Source organism: Macrotis lagotis, chromosome X (genome assembly GCF_037893015.1).
Source record: "Macrotis lagotis isolate mMagLag1 chromosome X, bilby.v1.9.chrom.fasta, whole genome shotgun sequence".
Classification (NCBI taxonomy): Eukaryota; Metazoa; Chordata; class Mammalia; order Peramelemorphia; family Peramelidae; genus Macrotis; species Macrotis lagotis.
This window is the reverse complement of record NC_133666.1, coordinates 622,698,386-622,721,860: the sequence shown is the minus strand read 5'-3', so window position 1 is coordinate 622,721,860 and position 23,475 is coordinate 622,698,386. Positions and strand designations below refer to the sequence as shown.

The window sequence follows — 23,475 nt, the reverse complement described above, 5'->3', positions numbered from 1 at the left end:
AATAGACCAAAATATTCTGAAATCTGACTTTCCTGTGAAAGAATATAAACTATTCTGAAGGTCATTTTCATCTGAGTGGGGGGGGAATGTAATGAAGTGGGAAAAGAGTTGTAGCAAAAAGAACAAATAGCAGGTTATTACAATAATACTGGTGTGAGATAATCAGGATCTGATCCAGGATAGTGGCCTTGTCAGAGGAGAGAAGAGATTAAAATAGGACAGTGTTATGAATGTAAAAAAAGATAAGTCTTGACAACAAAACAGATATGCTGGTGTTTAGAGGGATAAGAGAGAGAAAGGAGATGATGACATTTAGTCTATGAGATTGGATGACTGGGAGCATGGCAGTAACTCCAAGTAATAGGAATAGGGAAGGATTTTAGTGCAAAGTCAATGAGTATTATTTAGCACATGTTGAGATTAAGATGACTAAAGCACATACACATTATAGATGTCAATAGGTAACTGGAAGTGAAGTAGATTAGGGGTGAATTGGCTAGGGCTGGATAAATAGATTTAAGAATCATTAGTATAGAGTTGTTAATTGAATCCACAATCCACTTGATGAGATCAAGTGAAATAAAAAAGAGGAAGAAGAAAAGGTCAAAGACTCATAACAGAACCTTCTGCTATATCTTTGTGAGATATCCATAGCAATTGGACATAGCCTGAATGAAGATCCAGCAATAGCAATGGAGAAGGAACATTCTAGTAGGTAAGAGGAGAACCAGGAAAGAGTAGTATCCTGAAAGTGTAGAAAAAAATGAATATCAAGGTGAAGAGTCTAATGGTAGTGTCAAAGGCTACAGAGAGTTCAATCAGGATGAGAATGTTTTAAAAAGTCATTAGATTTGTCCATTGAAAGAACATTAGTAAATTTAGAATAAATAGTTTCAGTTGAATCATAAAATCAGAAGTCAGATTGAAATGAAGTAAATGAATGAATGAAAGTAAAAGATGTGGAGGTACCTCTTGTAGGTGACCTGCTCAAGGATTTTAGTAACTAAAAGAAGGCAGGACATGGAACAATTACTAACAGGGATGGAAAAATGAAGTGAGAGATTTTTGAGGATAAAGTGAACATGAACATGTTTTTATGAGCATAGTTGTAGACAGTAAGGAAGCAGCCAACAGACATGGAAAGATTGAAGATCATTAAGAATAGTGATCAGAGGGGTAATACATCAGATGGGACAGGATGGAATGAGATCATTGTGCATGAAGAAGAACTGGTGTTGGGGCGGCTAGGTGGCGTAGTGGATAAAGCACTGGCCTTGGAGTCAGAAGTACCTGGGTTCAAATCCAGTCTCAGACACTTAATAATTACCTAGCTGTGTGGCCTTGGGCAAGCCACTTAATCCCATTTGCCTTGCAAAAAACCTAAAAAAAAAACAAACAAGAAGAACTGGTGTTGGCAAAGAAAAGGCCACTTTAATATATGAGAAAGGAATTAAAGAGGAAATGGAAGCAAAAGACATATGAGTGAGTTGATAAGGAGGGAAGGAGAATGGGAAGAAAAGACTTCCTTATACTGTCTTCCTCCCAGCCCAGAATGAGACAGTTCTATTGGCTGCCTCAGTCTGTCTTATATCCCTAGTATCCCATCAATATCATTGTTATAAGTCTTCCCTTTCCTTTCATCCTCTTCCACTGCTTTACCACCCTCAACTCAGAGTTAGTGTCCCTTGTTTTATCATTCACTAACTGGTTGTAAAGTTAACCTTTCCTGTCATTGAGTCAAAAGCACATTGTTGGAAATTACCTTATTGTCAGCTCTGGGGATTGGCTGGGTGTTGTGATAGTGCTTTTGTTGGTAGAAGTGCATTTTTCGAAGTACATAGGAAATAATCTTTGTAATTACCAGAAAAATGATTGCTAGCCAAAATTTCCATTCTTTCCAATATGATGTTTCATCAAAAACAAATCCTGCATATGAGAAAGGAGCTATGAGCTGATATTGAGGAGAAACAAGATATATCTTACCAGGTTTCCTGGGGAAGAAGGGCAAGGACTATTTCTTTCTGTTCCCTTAGCAGCCCTTGGACCCTCAGTCAGCTCCATATGTGATACAAATGTGCCTTATGTACCACACTCTATTTTGGTTAAACCATACTCACATGGGTCCTAAGCCTCTTTACTTTAGATAAGGACATAGAAGAGGGTAGGGGAGACCTAGCACTCAAGTTAAATAGGAAGAAGCCACATAGTGGAAATGGGTGTCAAGACTGGGTGGAGAAAAGAGTTGTAGTAAGACTGGGTGGAGAAAAGGAGAATTGGATCATTTTTGAAAAAGAGTGAGGAAAAATTCAGAATCTAGCCTGAAAACAAATTGGGTCATAGAATTCATGACAGACTCATAAAGATGATTGCATATGGACTGGGGGACACAAAGAGGTCAGAGCATTTGCAGACATGGGGGTCCAGTAAGGGGTCAGGGTAGTACACAGCCTGAAGGATATATATAAATGAGAAATACTAAAAGTTGGGAGCTGAGAGGTTAAGTACAGATTTAATAGACTAATACTAGGAGGAGTATACTATACTAATCAAGGAGGAGCAATACACAAAGACTGAGGAATACTCAGTTTCTAGGTTGCTTAAAGATTGCACAATTGGAGCTTTATTATTAACCTATGATTTGAAAATGTTATTGCATTCCCCCTCCCTTCTTACCTCTGCATCTGTGCCTTATCCATAAGTAGAAAATACACATTTCATTTTCAAATGAACAAGTCAGAATCAGAATCCCACTAATATGACCCATCCAGGAACTTGACCTGCGAAAATAAACTGACAGAATCCTCCAACTCTGAGAGCATGATTATGAATTGGGTTTTTTTCTGTTGCCTCTACCCCATAGCGAGGTTCAAGTATAACTTATTTGTTCACATGGATATAATATCCTTAACAACTGTACCATGCTTAGTATAAAGGTTGAAATATGGTCCAAGTGGCACCCAAAACAAAATTTCAAATATGAGTGGTCTATTCACCTTTCCACTATGCCCTCTGAAATTCCAAATTCTTTTTTTAAATATCTTATTAAATACAATAGTAATAGCTACCTATCATTTTTTGTAAGGTTTTGAATTTTACAGTTTTCCCCCCACCTCCCTTCCCTCCCTTTAGTCTTTACATTGTTTCCATGCTATACATTGATCAAAACTGAAAGTGATATAAGGGTAAACATAACCCCCCCCCCCCCCAAGGAGATAAGAAACCTTAATAGACAGAAAAAAAAATGTACTTCAGTCTGTGTTCAGATTCCAATGGCTCTGTCTCTGTCTCTGGGGTGAATTGCTTTCTTTATCATAAGTCCACCAGAGAAGTTGCTTCAATATTTTTCCCTCAGTTGCTATTAATAGCTGTACTTCCACTCTATTCCTCCCCACTCTCTTTTATTCTATTCTCTCTCTTCTTTCATCCTGGCCCTGTCCAAGTGTTTTGTATCTGAGAACCTTCTCTCTCAATCTTCCCTCTCTTTTATCACCTATCCCCCTCTTCCATCCCCCCCATTCTATCTATCCCTTTCTTCTCATTTTTTTCTCTAGGGGAAGATAGATTTTCTCACCCTAATAAATGTGTATGTTGTTTCCTCTCTGAGCCATTTCTGATGAGAATGAAGGCTCACTCATTCCCCCTTGCGTTCCCCCTTTCCATTCCATTGAAAAAGCTTTTTCTTGACTCTTATGTGAAATTTCTTAGCTTTTTCTTCTTCATCTCCTTTCCCTTCCTCCAAGTACTTTCCTTTATCACCCATTGACTCCATCTTTTTACTTTATTATACCATTATATTCTGCTCCTTCCTATGTCCCGACTATATATATGCTCCTTCTAACGGCTTTTTAAAATTTAATCTTTATTTATTCTCATTTTGTACAAATAATGTTTTTTATACATTAATAAAATATTCTTGTTTAAGAGTAAATAAAATACCCCCTCCCCCCAAAAAAATATAGACTCGCTTGAGTGATAAAGTAAAGGGGAGAGAAAAAAATTAAAATTAAAATTAAAAAAATAATAGTAATAATTGTAGGTATGGCCAGGTGGTGTAGTGGACAGAGCACCAGCCCTGGAGTCAGAAGCACTGGAGCCCATATCCGGCCCCATACACCCAACAATCACCCAGCTATGTGACATGCAAGTCACCAGAACCCCACTGCCCTGCAAAAAACAAAAAAAGAAAAAAAAAGACCCAAAATAACATAAAATAGTAATAATAGTAGGGGTGGCTGGGTGGTGGACAGAGCACTGGCCCTTGAGCCAGGAGCACCCAGGTCCAAATCTGGCCTCAGACACCCAACAATCATCCTGCTATGCGGCCCCAGGCAGGCCACCCAGCCCCATTTGCCTTGCACACCCCCCCCCCAAATAATAATAATAAAAAATGTGCTTCAGTCTGTGTTCCAACACTACCAACTCTGTTGTGGGTAGATCACATTCTTGATGATAAGTCCATCACAAAAGTTACTTCTATATTTTTCCACCGTTGCCATTACTGATTGCAACTCCCTCCTTTCATATTTCTCCACTACCATATACTATATTTTCTCTCTCCTTTCACTATGACTCTGCTAGGGTAGCTGAGTGGCACAGCAGACAGGTCCCTGGCTCTGGGGCCAAGAGGCCCTGAGCCCCCATACTACCCCTTAGGCCCAGCATCCACCTGGCCCTATGGTCTCAGACAGGCCTTCCAATCCCAGCCACTTCCAAGAAGTAAAAAAGAAAATGTGTTATATCTGACCACTCTCCCCCCATGGTCCATCCTCTCCTCCTTCATTCACATCCCCACCCCTTCCCCCTGTCCCCCCCTCCTTCTTACTCCAGATGTCTATACCCTATTGAGTGTATATGCTGTTTCCTCTCCTAGCCACCTCTGATGAGAGCAAAGATTCCCTCATTCCCCCTTGCCTTCCCCCCTTCCATATCATTGCAATAGCTCATTGGAATAAGGAAAAATCTTATTATATGAAATATCTTGGCCTATTCCCCCTCTCCTTTTTCGTTCTCCCATTACATTTCCCTTTTATCTATTGACTCCATTTTTACACCATATTTTATCTTCAATTCAGCTTTCTCCTGTGCTTCATCTATAGACTCTCCTTCTACCTGCTCTGTTAACTCATATGAGTATTATCAGTGTCATTTTTCTATATAGGAATACATGCAGTTCATAATCATTAAGTCCCTTATATTTTCCCATTCTCCTCCAATCTCTATGATTCACCTGAGTCCTGTATTTGAAAATCAAACCTTCTGTTCAGCTCTGGCCATTCCAACAGGAACATTTGAAATTCCTCTAGTTCATTGAAAGTCCATCTTTTTCCCTGGAAGAAGACATTCAGTTTTTCTGGGTAGCTGATTCTCAGTTGCATTCTAAGCTCTTTTGCCTTCTGGTATATTATATTCCAAGCCTGACAAGTTTTTAATCTAGTTGCTGCTAAGTCCTGTGTGATCCTGACTGCAGCTCCACGGTATTTGAATTGTGTACTTCTGGCTGCTTGTAATATTTTCTCTTTGACTTGGGAGTTCTGGAACTTGGATATAATATTCCTGCGGGTTGGTTTTTTGGGATCTCTTTCTCGGGGGGGGATCGGTGGATTCTCTCCATTTCTATTTTGCCCTCTGCTTCTAGGATATCAGGGCAATTTTCCTGTAATAATTCTTTGAAATTGATGTCAAGGCTCTTTTCCTGATCATGACTTTCAGGTATTCCAAAAATTTTAAAATTATGTTTCCTAAATCTGTTTATCATATCAGTTGTTTTTTTTTCAATGAGATGTTTCACATTTTCTTCTAATTTTTCATTCTTTTGGTTTTGAAGTATTGAGTCCCGATTTCTTATAAATTCATCGATCTCTCTGAGTTCTATTCTTTGTCTGAAGGAATTATTTTCCTCAGCTTTCTTATCTCTTTTTTCATCTAACCAGTTCTGCTTTTTATTTTTATTTTTATTTTTTAATTTATTTTTTATGCTCATTTTGTACAATTTTTTTACATTAATAAAATATTCTTGTTTACAAGTAAACAAAATACCCCTCCTCCCCCATGAATATAGATAGACTTGCTTGGGGGAAAAAAGTAAAGGGGAGAGAAAAAAATTAAAATAAAAAAAATAATAGTAATAATTGTAGGTATGGCCAGGTGGCGCAATGGACGAAGCAACAGCCCTGGAGCCATGAGCACCTGAATCCACATCCAGCCTCGTAAACCCAACAATCACCCAGCCCTGTGACATGCAAGCCACCCGATCCCCACTGCCCTGCAAAAACCAAAAAAAGGAAAGGAAAAAAAGACCCAAAATAAAACAAAATAGCAACAATAGTAGGGGTGGCTGGGTGGCAGACAGAGCACTGGCCCTTGAGCCAGGAGCACCTGGGTCCAAATCCGGCCCCAGACACCCAAAGATCACCCAGCTATGTGGCCCCAGGCGATCCACCCAGCCCCACGTGCCCTGCACCCTCCCCCAAATAACAATAACAAAAAATGTGCTTGAGTCTTTGCTCCAACACCAACAACTCTGTCATGGGTGGATCTCATTCTCTATGATAAGTCCATCACAAAAGTTATTTCCATATTTTTCCACAATTGCCATTGCTGATCACAACTCCCTCCTTTCTTATTTCTCCACTACCATGTACTCTATTTTCTCTCTCCTTTCACTCTGACTCTGCTGTAGGGTCGCTGAGTGGTGCAGCAGACAGATCCCTGGTCCTGGGGCCAAGAAGCCTTGAGCCCCCATAACACCCCTTAGGCCCAGAATCCACCTGGCCCTGTGGTCCTGGGCAGGCCTTCCAATCCCAGCCCCTCACAAGAAGTAAGCAAGAAAATGTGTTATATCTGGCCACTCTCCCCCCATGGTCCATCCTCTCCTCCTTTATTCACATCCCTACCCCTTCCCCCTGCTCCCCCCCCCCTCCTTCTTACTCCAGATGTCTATACCCCATTGAGTATATATGCTGTTTCCTCTCCTAGCCATCTCTGATGAAAGCAAAGGTTCCCTCATTCCCCCTTGCCTCCCCACTTCCATATCATTGCAATAGCTCATCGTAATAAAAAAAATCTTATGTGAAATATCTTGGACTATTCCCCCTCTCCTTTTTCTTTCTCTCATTCCATTTCCCTTTTTTTCTATTGACTCCATTTTTACACCATATTTTATCTTCGAGTTCAGCTTTCTCCTTTGCTTCAACTATAAAAGCTCTTTCTACATGCTCTATTAACTGAGAAGGTTCATATGAGTATTATCAGTGTCATTTTTCTATGCAGGAATACATGCAGTTCATCCTCATTAAGTCCCTCATATTTCCCCCCTCTCCCCCAATCTCCATGCTTCACCGGAGTCCTGTATCTGAAGATCAAACCTTCTGTTCAGCTCTGGCCATTCCAAAAGGAACATTTGAAATTCCCCTGGTTCATTGAAAGTCCATCTTTTTTCCCTGGAAGAGGACATTCAGCCTTGCTGGGTAGTTCATTCTTGGGTGCATTCTAAGCTCTTTTGTCTTCCAGTATATTGTATTCCAAGCCCTACGAGCTTCCAATGTAGCTGCTGCTAAGTCCTGTGTGATCATGAGTGCAGCTCCACGATATCTGAACTGTGTCCTTCTGGCTGCTTATAATATTTTCTCTTTGACTTGGGAGTTCTGGAACTTGGCTATAATATTCCTAGGGGTTGGTTTTTTGGGATCTCTTTCTCTGGGGGATCGGTGGATTCTCTCCATTTCTATTTTGCCCTCTGCTTCTAGAATACCAGGGCAATTTTCCTGTAGTAATTCTTTGAAAATGATGTCAAGACTCTTTTCCTGATCATGACTTTCAGGTATTCCAATAATTTTTAAATTATCTTTCCTAAGTCTGTTTTCCATATCAGTTGTTTTTTCAATGAGATATTTCACATTTTCTTCTAATCTTTCATTTTTTGTTTTTGAAGTATTGATTCCTGATTTCTGTTAAATTCATCAATCTCCCTGAATTCTATTCTTTGTCTGAAGGATTTGTTCTCCTCAGAGAGTTTTCTTATCTCTTTTTCTATCTGGCCAATTTTGCTTTATAAAGCATTCTTCTCCTCAATAACTTTTTGAACTTTTCTATCCATTTGACCTAAGCTAGTTTTTAGCATGCTATTTTCTTCAGCATTTTTTTGGATTTCCTTGACCAAGCTGCTGACTTCATTTTCATGTTTTTCCTGCATCCCTCTCCTTTCTTTTCCCAGTTTTTCTTCTAACTCCCTCATTTGATTTTCAAAGTCTTTTTTGAGCTCTGTCATAGCCTGAGCCCAATTTCTGTTTTTCTTGGAATCTTTAGATGCAGGAGCTTGTGCTTCCTCATCTTCAGACTGAGTATTTTGATCCTTCTTGGGCTCATTTGCAAAATATTTCTCAATAGTCTTCCTTTTGTTTCTTTGCTTGCTCATTTTCCCAGCCTGGGCCTGGTTTTGGGGTGCTTCCTGAGCTTTTGGGACACTCCCACAAGGGTCTCAGTGTGTGAGGCTCTGTCCTCCCTCCTGGTCTGTGAATGACCATAAGCGCCTCCCTCTGCCACAGGGTTGAGGTGGGGGGGGCCTGATGTTCTTTGGGGGCACCTAGACTTCGATCAGGATCTGAACACCAGAGTCCTGTTCCAGCAGCAGAGCTCGGCATTCTGTCTCCACTCCCCTCCCTAGGTTCAGTGGGCTCATGCCTTGGGGGCTCCTGCTTACCAGCTCTGCCTGCTTCTGTTTCCTGGATCTGGACTTACTTGGCCACACTGCTCACTGTGTACCCTGAGGGCTGGGCTTCACGTGCTCGCTCTGGTAAAGGTTCCCCGCTTTTCCCCCAAGTTGTGCTCAGTGTTCCTTGGGCTGTAGGTCAGGAAACTCCCCCAATGCTGTGAGCCCCGGCTCCCAGCACCCTGCAGCTGCCTCCAGGAGGCTGAAGTTCTTTCATTCTGGTGGGCCACCCCTCTGGCAGGCCACCACTCCAACTCCAGGGAGCAGAGCCTTTCTGCTCTTTTCCAGGTTACCTTGAGTAGGAGAACTGCCTCACTGGGTCTCTCTGTGGGTTCTGTCTCTTGAACATTTAGTTAGAGTCCTTAGTTTGTAAGTTTTATGAGAGAGCGCCTAAGAGACAATCCTCTCTTGTCACCATCTTGGCTCCACCCACTAACAGCTCTTATAAATGAGAAAGTTCATATGAGTTATCAATATCTTCTTCCCATGCAGGAATACAAACAGTTCAATATCAAGTTCCTCATAGTTCTTCTCTTCCACCCTCTCTATGGTTTACCAGAGTCCTGTACTTGGAGATCAAACTTTCTGTTCAGCTCTAGTTGTTTCAGTAGGAAAGTTTGAAACTCTCCTGTTTCATTGAAATCCATCTTTTCCCCTGAAAGGGGATGTTCAGTTTTGCTGGGTAGTTGATTCTCAGTTGCAAACCAAGATCTTTTGCTTTCCAGAATATCATATTCCAGTCCCTATGAGCCCTTAATGTAGATGATGCCATATATTATGTAATCCTGACTATGGAGTTATGGTAGTTGAATTGTTTGTTTCTGGCAGCTTTTAGAATTTTCTCTTTGATTTGGGAGTTTTGGAATTTGGTTATAATATTCCTGGAAGTTTTTCTTTTGGGATCCCTTTCAGAAGGTGACTGGTGAATTCTCTCAATTTCTAGTTTACCCTCTGCTTCTAGGATCTCAGGGCAATTTTGCTGTATTATTTCTTTAAAAATGAGGTCTAGGCTCATCTCCTGATCATGGCTTTCAGATAGCCCAATAATTTTTTAAATTATTTCTTCTGGATCTGTTTTCAAGGTCAGTTGTTTTTCCAATGAGATATTTCACATTGTCTTCTAATTTGGGGGGTTTTTTGGAAGAGATTTATTTCTTCCTGGTTTATTGTTTCTTCCTCTAGTTCCATTCTGCATTTGAAGGAGTTATTTTCTTCAGAGAGTATTTTTTTATCTCCTTTTCCAGCTGGCCAATTCTGCTTTTTAAGGCATTCTTCTCCTCATTTGTGTTTTGTTTTGCTTTTTCCATTAGGCCTAAACTGGTTTTTAACATATTATTTTCTTCAGTATTTTTTTTTTGTATATCTTTCACCAAGCTCTTGATTTGGTTTTCATGATTTTTCTGCATTGCTCTCATTTCTCCTCCCAATTTTTCCTCCACCTCCCTTAATTGCTTTTCAAAGTCTTTTTTTTAAAGGATTTTGCAAGGCAAATGGAGTTTTGTGCCTTGCCCAAGGCCACACAGCTAGGTAATTATTAAGTATCTGAGGCCAGATTTGAACTCCTGACTCTAGGGCCTGTGCTCTATCCGCTGTGCCACCTAGCCACCCCCAAAGTCTTTTTTGAGCTCATACATTGTCTGAGCCCATTTTCTATTTCTCTTGGAGGTTTTGGATATGGAAGCTTTGATTTGTCATCATCTAAGTATGTGTTTTGAACTTCCATGGAACAAAGTAATTCTCTATGATCAGATTCTTCTTTTTCTGTTGTTTACTCATTTCCTCAGCCCAAGACAGCATTTCCAAGGCTTTGGGTGGGTTTTTTTGGAGGGGGTCATCCCTCTGAGACCTTTATAACTCCAATGTTTTATGCTCTCTTGCCTATGCTTTGATATGTAGATGGCCCCCCTATAACTTCCCTCTGCCCTGGAACTATAAGTAGGGATCCAGCTTGGTTACTTAGTATGGAAGCCCAAACTGCAACTTGGATCTGAGTGTAGGCAAACAGTAGAGTTCTACCCCAAGGGGGAGTAGAGAAATCTCTGCCAACTTCCCTTACTATCTGTTGGGGTACAGGCTACTTTCTCCTGATTCTCTCTGCAATTTCTGCGATTTGTGCTCCTCACTCTACACTCATCCAGGTGCAGCAGAATTCTCTCACTACCCTTTCAAGCTGTTGCCAGTTATTTCTAGGCTGGGCTGTGCTGTGCTGTGCTGAAGTCACGGCTTTTTTCCAACCCTGTCCTGGTGAAACACAGCTTTCCCATGGAACTTCTAAGTTATCTTGCACTGGGAAAATTTATCACTCAGTCTTTCTGGGTGGATTCTGCCCCTCTAAATTTTGGCTAGAGTCAAAATTTGTTGACTTTTGGACTTTGGAGGGTAAGGAGTTCCCAGGAAATGCTGCCTTCACACTGTCATCTTGGCTTCGCCCCCCACCCCATTCCAATTTTTTAACAAACAGTCCTTAATTTTAAATCTCTTCCTTGCTTCCTCCTCCTTAAATAATTCACAAAATTACTTTCATTTTAGACCTTTCTCTCTCTTATTCCTTCTACTTTCATTTTTTGATACTCAGTGAGACTTGGTTGCCGCTCAGGGATACTTTATCCTTTCCAATATTTGTTGATTTGTTTTGCCTTTGCTCATGTCCCTCAACACAGTAGTCTTTGAGAGGGTCACAGAAAGCTATTCACTTCCATTTTCATCTCCAGACTCTATTTCTATTGTTATCACTCAGTAACCCTTTCTTCCTTTGAGGTTCACTCTATCTTAAATACACAACCCAATTAGTTGACAGTTTACTATTTGTCTCCAGATCATTTTTCCTTTCTCAGTGAGAAAGTATCTGGCTCCTAGTATTTCTTTCTGCTCCAAAATCTTGTCATACAAGAACATATCTATTTCTGTCTTGATATCCTTCAAAAACTTTAGCTTCTCAGTCTCTTAATCTCTTCTAGGACCATGACTTATTCCTCTACTCCAACTCAGTCAGATAGTTACACCCTTGACTCCTATCATCCAAAAATTTCTTCCATACTCTCTTTCTTTGTATCTCATTTTTTCTAAATCTAATCTTTATCTTCACCATGATCTCCCATCTTTTCATCTTTAAATACTTTTTTCAGACCATTATCCCTGACATGACTTTACTCTCCTCTGTTTCTAATATTGACTTTATACTTAACCACTTTAAATATGAAATTGCTGTTGTACCCTCAAAATAAAACTAACTTTCAAAGTGCCCTAAGGATCTCAATAATATTATTAGTCTTCCTAGCAAACAAATTCAAAATTATAATGTAAATCCTAGCCCGTTTTCTTTCCCTCACCCAAATTATGCAATTATTTGCAAAATTTTGTTAATTCTACTTCCAATATGGCTTTAATGTTATTAGTCTCCTTCTCTGCTCACATGGCTACCTTCTAAAATGACCTTTAGTTAGTTCTTGCTTGAATGATTACAATGACTTCTCAATTGATATCCTTTTTTCAAAGATCTCCTCTCTCAAATCAATTGTCCACTTATCTGCTGTGGTGATTTTGCTAAAGATCAGGTCTAGCTATGTTTCTTTTCTGTACAGCAAATTTCAGTGACTCTCTGTTCCCTTGAGGATCAAATATAAACTCTTTTGTTTGGCATCAAACCCCACATTTAGGTAACTTCAAACATTCTAAGGTCTACTCTATTCACCTTACTGTTCTACCAATCAATTTTCCAACTCCATGCCTTTCCACAGACTGCAACTTTGCTTGTAATACATTCTCTTCTAAATTTTACTTAGAATCCATAGGTTTTTCCTTCAGATATCAGTTCAGTCATCTCTTTCTATATATCTTCTTTCTGGATGACATCTAACAGGTGCTGGTGTCTAACCTCTCTAATTATCTTGTATTTATTTATTTATTTGTTTGTTTGTTTGTTTGTTTGTTTGTTTGTTTAGGTTTATAGATATATTTTTGACTCTTGATAGAATGCAACTTCCTTGAGAGCAAGGATTTTCTCCTTTTGTTTTTTTTATCCCCAGTACCAACTACAGTGTCTAGTATACAGTAGATTCTTAATAAATGCTTCTTATTTCGATTCAATTATGACAAATTTTGATAAAGTCTTCTACTCATCCTGTCTTCTCACCTTTCCTTGCTTCATTCACAAGGTAAGAATTATATATAACCCACCCCCACTTCTAAGTCCATTTTTCCTTCAAGACTCTTCTCAAGGTCCACCTCCTCATTACCATCTTTCTTGACCCCTTCCTATCACCAGGCAAAATTTACTTTTCCTTCTTCAGATTTCTCAGAGTATATTACCCAGATCTCCCCTTTGTACTTATCTCAGTTTTATATCCAGGCCTAACTCTCAAAGAGATTGTTAGCTCTCTGAAGGTAGGTACCAAAGCTTTTCCCAAGTTATGAAACTATCAACTTCTTTCTTCAGACTATACCACAAAACAAAGTATAAACCAGCTTATAAAAATGGTGGTTAATTTAAACTTCTTTCAATTGCTCTAAAAGTCAAAGATTATCTTTATTCAGAATTTTAACTTGTCTATCCTACTGAGGGGGCAAGGATTTGGATTGAGAGAAAGGGAGGAAATAGTTTTCTTTAATCCCATAAAACTGATTAAAGTCTTTGCATAAATTGACAAACATGATGAATGAATGATTGTAAAAAGAAAGTCATGAATAGACAGGACTAGCCCCTTTCAGAGGTGCACCCCAGAATAGATGATAGGGTGGAGTCATATAACTACAAATATTGGTGGGAGGAGATGGGTTCTATGACTGGATACTGAAGAACATAAAACATAGAGTGTCATGGGGTAAGAGGAGAAAGGGATAAATAACCCTTGGCAAGTAAATGGGGTACTAAGTAAAAAGTCAGACTCCCAAGATTCTGGGGTCCAAAATCCTTGTTCTCTTTCTAACAAGATATACCTGATGAGTCAGAAAGGAAGCCCTTGCCCCAGTTTCCCCCTCATAATTACCTTGGATTCACAGCATATCAGATAAAAAATATAAATATATCTCCACCAAAAACATAATGACAGGCAAAAAGTATTTTGGTGGCAAATTCTGTGACACGGTTTCTTCACCTAAAACACAATTGCACATAAGTCTCAGAACCAAAGTAGTAATTGCTCAATCCTCTTCCCTCCCTACCTGCCACCTTCATACTCCAATTAAACATAGTCCATCTATATGGCCAAATACTGGGCCCCTCTGGCTCATACTGTTATCTGCCCAGTTTAGAACCCCACAAGAGACATTCCTTCCCCCTTCAACCAATATACCTAGATGCCCTTTCTCCAACCCCCCCCCCCCCCAGTACAGGCCACATCACCTAGTTTTAGCCCTATCTATCTGAGAAGTAAATATTAGCTTCATTTATAATAGTAGGGAGTACATGGAGGATTGGGGGGCCAATTTTTTTTCTACTTTTGGATGGTTCTTATACTCAAAAGTTCTCAGAATTAGAAGGCAATAGGGAGGTCTATAACTGTTCAACAAACACTTGAATCAGACTCTGCCTTGAGATTCTCTCTATAAGTGGTCATGCAGTCTTTGCTTAGTCTCACAAGGAGAGTTAGCCAACTAAATCTTATGGGGACACTTTTCACTTTGGCATTGCTCTAATTATTAGACATTTTTTTCACACATCAAGTCTAAACTTTTTCTTCTGAACTTGGTGTTCAAAGAGGAGAAGCTGTGATGAAACCCAGCTTCTGTGGACCTCTGAGTGGCAAGAGGTATGTTTTTGAATTGACTTTCACCCAAATCCAGGTTGAAACTTAAAAGACATGGCTGTGTTATTACTTCTATCGCTAATATAGGCCTTTTTCCTGACTTCTTGTAAAGAGTGTTTGAGATAACTATGATATTTTGAGATTCAAAAGATACTATCAAAGTATCTGAGTGTTGGAGTCCTTGCAAGAATTTGCTGGAAGCTAAACATCAAAAAGTAAAGTCCCGAGGAATTGAAAGGACTCAGTCCAATGATGATGATGATGATGATGATGATATTTGTTCTTCATTCTCAAAGAAGGCCATGACATCAGGAGAGGAAATGTCATGACAAGCACATGAATTGGATTTGAGTGAGGGTGTTTGTTGAGTCCGGAGGAGGGAACTCAGGCCGACATCAATATGATGCATAAGCTGATTCGTTTATTGATCACAGGATACATACTTTTATACTCTACATTTACATAACCAATTACATAAGCGTTTTAGCAAGCATTTTTTTCACATGCATACCTTGTGTATATCTTAGGTGATTGTTTTGAGAACCAAACAGTGTTCTGATAAACAGAGAGAAGATTGTTTTGAGGACCAAACAGTGATTTGATAAACAGAGTGCAGAAGGTAATTATCTCAGAATGCGCTGAGCCTGGGAATATACCTCCTTAGCTCAGACATGCAGCTACTCCCTTATCTAAGCTCTGAAGTACATCTTGCTGGTTAAAGCACATAACTATTTCCGTGTTAACCCTTCATAGCTCTTAGCCTGGAACATATGTGACATTTAAAGGCCTGGGAGAGCATGTTTTCTAGAGATCTCTGACAACACAAAAGGATGCATGGTCCAAACAACAAGAATATAACAAGTATTAAGCAAATTACAATTATAGGTTTTACAATTGCCAAAAGCCAAGCAGGTAATACTAAAGATTTTAACCAATCCTTAAAGAAATCTTCATGTACAGTTATTTTATCAAGATTTTATTGTATTTTTTTTGATTTTAGCATAGACTGAAGCACTATTATCTGAAATATTAAAGCAACACATGCCTTCAAATTCCTCACAACCATGATTATGTAATAAAAGCAAGAAATCTATTGCAGCTCTATTTTGTAGTGTAGCCTTGTGAATGCTCTGTACATTTGTAATTATATCCATTAAAGTCATGGATGTAATGTCAGCCTGAGCTTTTTCCCAACATGCAAGTTTTTTCATGGTATTATAATTAATAGATGCCATTACCCCTGGTGTGAAAAAGGGATGTGGCTACTGTTTCTGATACTGATAAAAAGGGATGTGGCTACTGTTTCAGATACTGATAGAAAATTAACATTTTTATAACAGTTGGAAGCCAGAGGAATGCTCCTTGTTTTCCTAGGGCTTCTGGAGAAATTAAGGTATGGTGTGGACACTAATGCTAATTGGCCTAGATAACAAGGTCCTCCTATAGGACGCCATGGGATAGAGCTGTATGCCTTATCTTCACATATCAAGAATACTCCAGAGGGTAATGACTTCGCTCCCTCAATTTGTACTTCAAGGGGCCCCCGTTCTGTTTTTGATAAATTCCAATAATGAGAATGCCCTGATACATTAGTGAATCGTTCCCACTTAGGGGAATCCCAAGGTGTGTTTTCTTTAAAATACTCTAAACCTCCAAATATAAAAACTCCTGTAGCATTCTAAAGTTGTGGGGAGCTCACAAGACTACAATGTGGGAGATGAGTGATATTCTCTTTTATTCCAGGGGGAACGCTCCACAAGAGATTTATTTCCTGTGGCTCCTGTGTAGTTGGTTTATTTAAAGCCTTTAATATAACTCGTAATCTACAACTATTTTTCAGGGATGGTCAGGTATAATTTTGCTGCTTATCACACATACATGCACAAAAACTATATTGCTGAAAACTCCTACATATTCCCCTTAACTGTCCACAGTACCCTTTCAGTCTCTGTTTGATGTTCTCTGGGTCCAGGGGGATCCCTATGAAGCATGTCTTGCAGGGATCACCAGCTGATTTCAGGGAGATACACATTTGATGCTGTAGATACTTAGGAATCAGATGAGTCACAAGAGCCGTAGCAAGGCAGGATGCAAGTGCCAGCAGAAGAAGTATCATTTTTCAGGTGAGGTTTTACCCACTTTGCAGGAACCCACTGTGGTTTCGATGAACCTGAAACAACACACACATACCCTTGTCCCCAGGTTAGTAATCAATAGGAATTGTCCCATTGGGCAGTCTTAGGATCAAAAACAGAGATAGAAATGTCAACACTGGCAAAGTGTGCCACGTTCTTTGAAAAGTGAAAGTAAAGAGGCTTGTTATCTGAGATAGAGTGCTTAGGGTTAAGCCAGTTCAAAACATAAATCACTTTGCTCACTATGTTGTGCGGCGATCACCCAACCTCCCCCTTTTCTTTTAAAAACAAGGCTAAGTAGTTCTTAACATCCTGATGAGCCCTGTCAGCGGCGTTCGTGCTAGGTAGACCGAGGCGAATGAGACGCAGACATGAAGCGGGGTGGGAGGGGGTTGAATCCTCCTCCCTCCTCTGCCAGCCCAGGGATGATTCACGGCGGCTGCCGAGTCAAGTCCTCATTAAGCAGGAGAGTCATTGAACTGCAGTCAGGGCAGGAGGCAACAATCATTCTCATCTGTGTCAGGGGCAGGTTGAAGGTTTTCGCCAAAGCCTTGGCTGAGATGAGCAGGATGCAGCAGGGGGGGAGAGCGGAAGCATGGCCAGATTAACGGAGTGGAGGGGGAGGGGCTGGCCAGGGGCGGAGGGGAGGCGGAGGCAGAGGCGGAGGCAGAGGAGCAGGATCGGCTTTCCTCCCCTCGGTCAGCCCCCACCCAGACCACAGAGTCCAGGCAGAGTGCTGGCGGCCCGGGGCCCCTGATCTGAAAAGCCTGTGAGAGACAAAGGTGGCAGCAGGAAGGCTCTGGGGCAGCCCGCCCGCCCGCCCTCTTCCCGGCCAGGTGGTGGTGGGGATTAATTAACACTTTTTCTGCTAGAGGAGGCACATCCGAACTTCCTCCAATAGCAGTCCTTTCAACATCAGTCACAGCGGGGCAAGCCCACAAACTTTCAAAGTCATCATAGACAATTTTGCAGTGTGCCATACAGTTCTGCCAGTCTCTGGGCTTCCTTGTTCTTAGTTTGGACTGCTTCCCATAAGCTTTTTCCCAGCTTATCCCATTTTTCCAAGGAGAAGAGTTTTTCAGTCTTAGTAATTATGCCCTTATCTCCTCCCCAGTGTAGCACCCAGGAAATTTCTGATCTCTTAACAGGCAGGTCATATTTTTTCGATAAGTCCTCTAAGGCATTGAGCGCAGTGTGCTCCGTGGCTGATACAGCCATTCCCATCCCAAATTCCCTGACTCACAGGTCAGCCATGGCCACATCCACTTTTCTTCTAGCACTGAGTGAGGGGGTGTCTAACACTTCCCTACCAACTCATACCGGGATGTCTTCTCCGCATTCAACTCACTTCCCTCACGTCGGGGTCACCATATGTTGAGTCCGGAGGAGGGAACTCAGGCCGACATCAATATGATGCATAAGCTGATTTGTTTATTGATCACAGGATACTTACTTTTATACTCTACATTTACATAACCAATTACATAAGCATTTTAGCAAGCATTTTTTTCACATGCATACCTTGTGTATGTCTTAGGTGATTGTTTTGAGAACCAAACAGTGTTCTGATAAACAGAGAGAAGATTGTTTTGAGAACCAAACAGTGATTTGATAAACAGAGTGCAGAAGGTAATTATCTCAGAATGTGCTATCTATCTGAGCCTGGGAATATACCTTCTTAGCTCAGACATGCAGCTACTCCCTTATCTAAGCTCTGAAGTACATCTTGCTGGTTAAAGCACATAATTATTTCTGTGTTGACCCTTCGTAGCTCTTAGCCTGGAACACATGTGACACAACAGGTGTTCTTTGCTAAGTCACCAGTCTCTCTTTCTCCTCCAGAGCCATCTGAGTTTAGTGACTAGATATAAATCAGGATGAGTATAGATGGCCCTGGATGTGAAGAGTTAAGTGACTTGTCCATAGTCACACAGCTAGTAAGTGGCAACTGTTTGAGGCTGTATTCAAACTCCTGTCCTCTTGACTCCAAGGTCAGTGTTCTATCCAATGCACCACCTAGCTTCCCACTCAGTCCAATGGAAGCAAGGAAACAGACATTTACATCCATTCATTTGGATGTCAATTTGGTAGGAACAATGAATGCTACATAGAAACTTCCATTGGTTTGACCCTACTCTCCCTGAAGTTCCCACGAAATGAGGTGGTATGAGGAAGAGTGTGTCCCAAGGAAGAAATGTGTGGAATTCTATTCTTGTAATATTTTAGTAAATATTGCTGTGTAAAAGCAGAATGGTATGTATTGATTAAATAGAAGTGAGATGCTAATCACTGGCAGATAATAATGCAGGAAATATAACAGGATAGTGGCTCTGAAAGCATTAGAGAAAGATAACCCACTGTTCTTTGAAGGAACCATAGTCTCCTGAGAGGAGATGTAGTCAGTTTCATTCTGAAAGATATATGTGCATGAACATGTGCAATTCATGTCCCAGTTCCTCACCTAAGACCATCAGCTCCATATCAGCTTACTTTTGATGAAAACCATCCTCAAAGAGACATGTATACCTTCCTGCATCTAAGAGTCTCACATTCCGAATCTTCAGGATGGCATTCCCATTTATGATACCATCACTCACCAGTACTGTCCTTCCTTGGTAATTAGGATCTTGGTCTCCAAAATGATCCTCTCCATCTCGATAGAGATGTACCACCCGAGTAGATTACAACCAGACCACCTCCATATGCTGAACACTCTGAGGTGGGGACAGGTAACATGGCAGCTCTGCTTCATCCCCACATGAGACCTGGATGGCTCTTGCAGGTCCAGTTACTGAGAACTCTCCTGTTCAATCAAGCAGGAAAAAGAGACAGAGGGTGAGAGAAAAGAAAAACAGAAGATGGCAGGATATACGAGGTTTATGCAAGAAGTTGTAAAGGACAGAACATGATAATGAGATGAAAAAAGCAAGGACAGAAGAGAGTAATGGAGGATGGGAAAAATGTTAAGAAAATAACTAATGGAGGGGACAGTATATCAAGACAGTGATGAGACCATAGCAGAGAGAGAAAAAAAAGGGAAAAATGAGAAAATCTCCATAAGAGACTAGGAGACTATTATTAGGGAAGGGGTTGGGAGTGTAAAATTAGGGTGGGATAGAATCTCTATATGTTCAATCCTCAGGGCTTAGGTACCTCTTCCTAGCCCCTGAGAGTCAAAGAAAAACAAATACTTTTACCTGAGGCCACTGTTGATTTCTTGAGGAGAATGTCAACAATCACAAAATTAAAGAGAAAGGAGCCTGAGAGATTGAGAATCTCCATCACACCTAGAAGAGGATACAGGAAAGGGGGAAGTATTAGTGATTCTTATGAATTCAGGCATGTGATGGCATATGACCATAAAAGCGAGAGTGGAGACATTTTTTATGGCAAGGAAACAGGAAGCGAATTAGTAATTGTGAATAATATCTCTAATAGGGACACAGAAAGACTCTGTGACTGACAAGAAAATTGAAGATCATTGACTTGGACTAGGACACAGGGCTTCAGCAGCTATGAAAATAGCACAAAGAATCATTAGTATAATGATTGTCAATGACCTCTATTAATCTCATCCATGTCTTCCTGTCTGTTATTATTCACTCCAAAAAATTCCTGCATGAACCTTGGACCCAGACCAAAACCAGTGATTTCATTCTTTTCTCCAAACCCTTCATCAATGCTTTAGAGAATTTTCTCAGATTACATCAGCTCATATTTTCAACTTTTTTTTCCTGTCTAGACTGTCAGGTCATACCTTCCCTTGTTATTCCCTATTCTGAGTATCCCTCCTGAGCCTCACAAGCCTTAAACTTTACACCTATTTAAGGCTAGACTTAAAGGAAAGCTCTTAAATGCAATCATCTGTCTGCCTCAGAAGATCTCTCTCAGCTGCTGACACTCAACTGAGACTCATTTTTCTATGATTAGCATAATCCTATCCTTTCTCTCTCCATTCTAGTGATTCTGAAACGCTGTCAATATACAAATTCTATTTCATGTCCCTTATTGCTGATTCCCTTATTCCTATTGTCTTCAACTCTATTTCCTAGATGCCCTACCTCAAATCTTCCATATCTTTCTACTGTGCTCTCTAGATTCCTTGCTCCATAGTTAACATAGTTAATATCTTACTTTCATTTATTTATTTTTTTTTAGTTTTTGTGGGGTCATGGGGTGAAATGACTCACCCAAGGTCACACAGCTTGTAAGTATCAAGTGTCTGAGGCCAAATTTGAACTCAAGCCCTCCTGAATCACGGGCCAGTGCTCTCTATCCAGTGTGCCACCTAACTGCCCCAACTTGTTTTCATTTAAACCTTTTCCTTTTCTTCCCAACATGTTCTCACTAAGACCCAAATACATTCTGATGATACCATTTCCTGGAAATTCATTCTGTTATTGGTTGTAGAGTCACTCACTCTATCCTATGGAACAATGCAAATTTTGGAAACTCTTAGACAAAAGGAAAGGTTAAGTGAATCAATATGTATCATTTCTAGACATCTATGTTGTTTCACAAGGAATGATTCTATAGGCTTTACGCTATCCTTGCTCATGTTCAGGTGATAACTGCACCTACCTATTGACTTATTTAGAACCTTAGATAAAAAAATGTTGCACTACTTACAGTCAGCACATCTTTCATTTGAGAGAAAAGGTAAATGCCCAAATAGGCATGAACTGGAACTCAGAAAATATGTGATAGAAAAACTTCCAACAGTGAGAGAGTTCTGTTGAAAAACCTTGACATTTCAGAGACTCACAAGTTAGCTGACTTATGGAAGGTTGATTCCTACATACTAAGTTGATGAGAATCTGGGTAATTTACTTTTTTAAAGGATAGCCTCAGGGGTAGCTAGGTGGCATAATGAATAGAACATTGGACCTGGAATTAGAAAGACCTGAGTACAAATCCAACCTCAGACAGTAGACCTTGCTAGCTGTTTGACTCTGGAAAAGTCACTTAACCCTGAATGCCTCCCCCCAGAAAAAAAGAATAGCTCCAGAAAATAGAGAACAATCAAGACTTGACCACAGCTACCTATTGCCCATAGGAGAGTAATTGAATTTTCAATGAGCAGGAGAAAAATGATGAAAAATTATTTCATTGAACATTGAGCAAAAGAGATTATACATCAATGGTACAAAGATTGCCTGGCACAGATATGGGAATGAAAATGATGTTTCTTTTTTTTTAGCATGTATGTTTTTTTAAATATTTTTATCCATATGTACATGTATATTTTTAAGTTATAAAATTTCCTTCCCCCCCCTTCCCACCCCACTCCCCTCAGCAGTAAACAGTCAAATTAACACTGTACATATATATATTTTTATAAACATGTTTACAGATCAGTCATCTCCAGTATGAGGAATTAGGATTAAGGACAAGTGATACATAAGAGCTAATTTTTATAAAATGTTCATCAGATAATGGGGTTAACATTGTCCATAGCTAGTCTAATACAATTGTCCTAGCTCTCTGAACTGCTAAGAGGAGCTGCTTCTATCAAGGTTGATCATCTCACAATGTTGTTGTTAATGTGTACATTGTTCTCTTAGTTCTACTCCTTTCACTCAGCATCAGATCCTGTAATTCATTCTGTGCTTTTCTAGAGTCTGATCATTTATGGTTTCTTATGGAACAATAACATTCCAAAATATTCATATACCATAACTTGTTTAGCCATTCCCCAATTGATGGGCATCCCCTCAATTTGCCACTGCAAAAAGAGCTACTATGAATATTTTGGAACATGTGGGACTTTTCTTAATTTTTTATGATTTCTTCTGGATATAGACCTAGAATTAGAATTACTGAGTCAAAGAATATGAACAATTTTATTGTTCTTTGGGGAAATTGATGCTCCAATGAAGAAGATATATACTATTATAGGGCAATTCCTATATACTATTTCTATACTATACTATGCTATATATAATTCCTATATACTATACAGTATACTATTATAGGACAATTAAAGGGAACTCCAAAGGCAATAAATACCTTTCTTAGCAATAACTACACTATAGAGACATATTGGGTATAGAAATGCCTTACAGAATACAAACACTGACAGCTAACCTGCCCCCTGTTAACCTGAGAATAGACAAACTAGTCTGTGATGATCATGATTGATAGCTTATAAAATCTGCTAGCTCAGGAACAGGGGCATCAAGATCAGTTACTAGAAGAGAACTAGATCCAGCAGTCATGATACTAAGTTACTAGTATACCTAAAGAAATGGTTACACACTTATTCAGGTATGAATTAGAGATTGCCTATGAGAAATGTGTCTTACATATAAATAATATATATATGCATATATTCATTGCTATACATGTTGATTCTTATATGCTTGAATATGCTTATTATTTGCTGTTCCATTCAATGTGACTTCTGAGTTATGTTCCTATTGCACTATTTGTTGTGGTGAACATTCTTTATTTGCATATATGTTACAGCTTAGTATTATTATTAGTAGCAATAAAAATAATTAGCAAATATTTTGCAATTTATGTTTTTGGTAGGTAGTTTACATTTATTATCTCATTTGATTCTCATAACAATGTTGTAAAGCAGGTGCTATTATTATGATCAGGGATTTAGACTGAAAGAGGTTATGACCTGCCCAAGTCAAATATCTGAGACAGGATTCAAATTCAGGTCCTCATGATTCCAAAAACAGTGTTCTGTCCTCTATACCATCCAACCTTTATTTTATCTATCTATCTATCTATCTATCTATCTATCTATCTATCTAGTTGTATAAATATAGAAAGATACATTTTTATGTATATATGTATAAATACATACATATATATGTGCATTTATATATTATATATAGATATACAGGTAGCATTATTATTACACCAATCAAGGTTT

At 39.6% G+C, this 23,475-nt stretch overlaps 1 pseudogene; it reads right to left on the bottom strand.

The window, feature by feature from the left end:
• Window positions 1-1,729: 1,729 nt before the first annotated feature.
• Window positions 1,730-23,475, bottom strand: part of LOC141499451 (uncharacterized) — a 40,229-nt pseudogene continuing 18,483 nt past the window's right edge.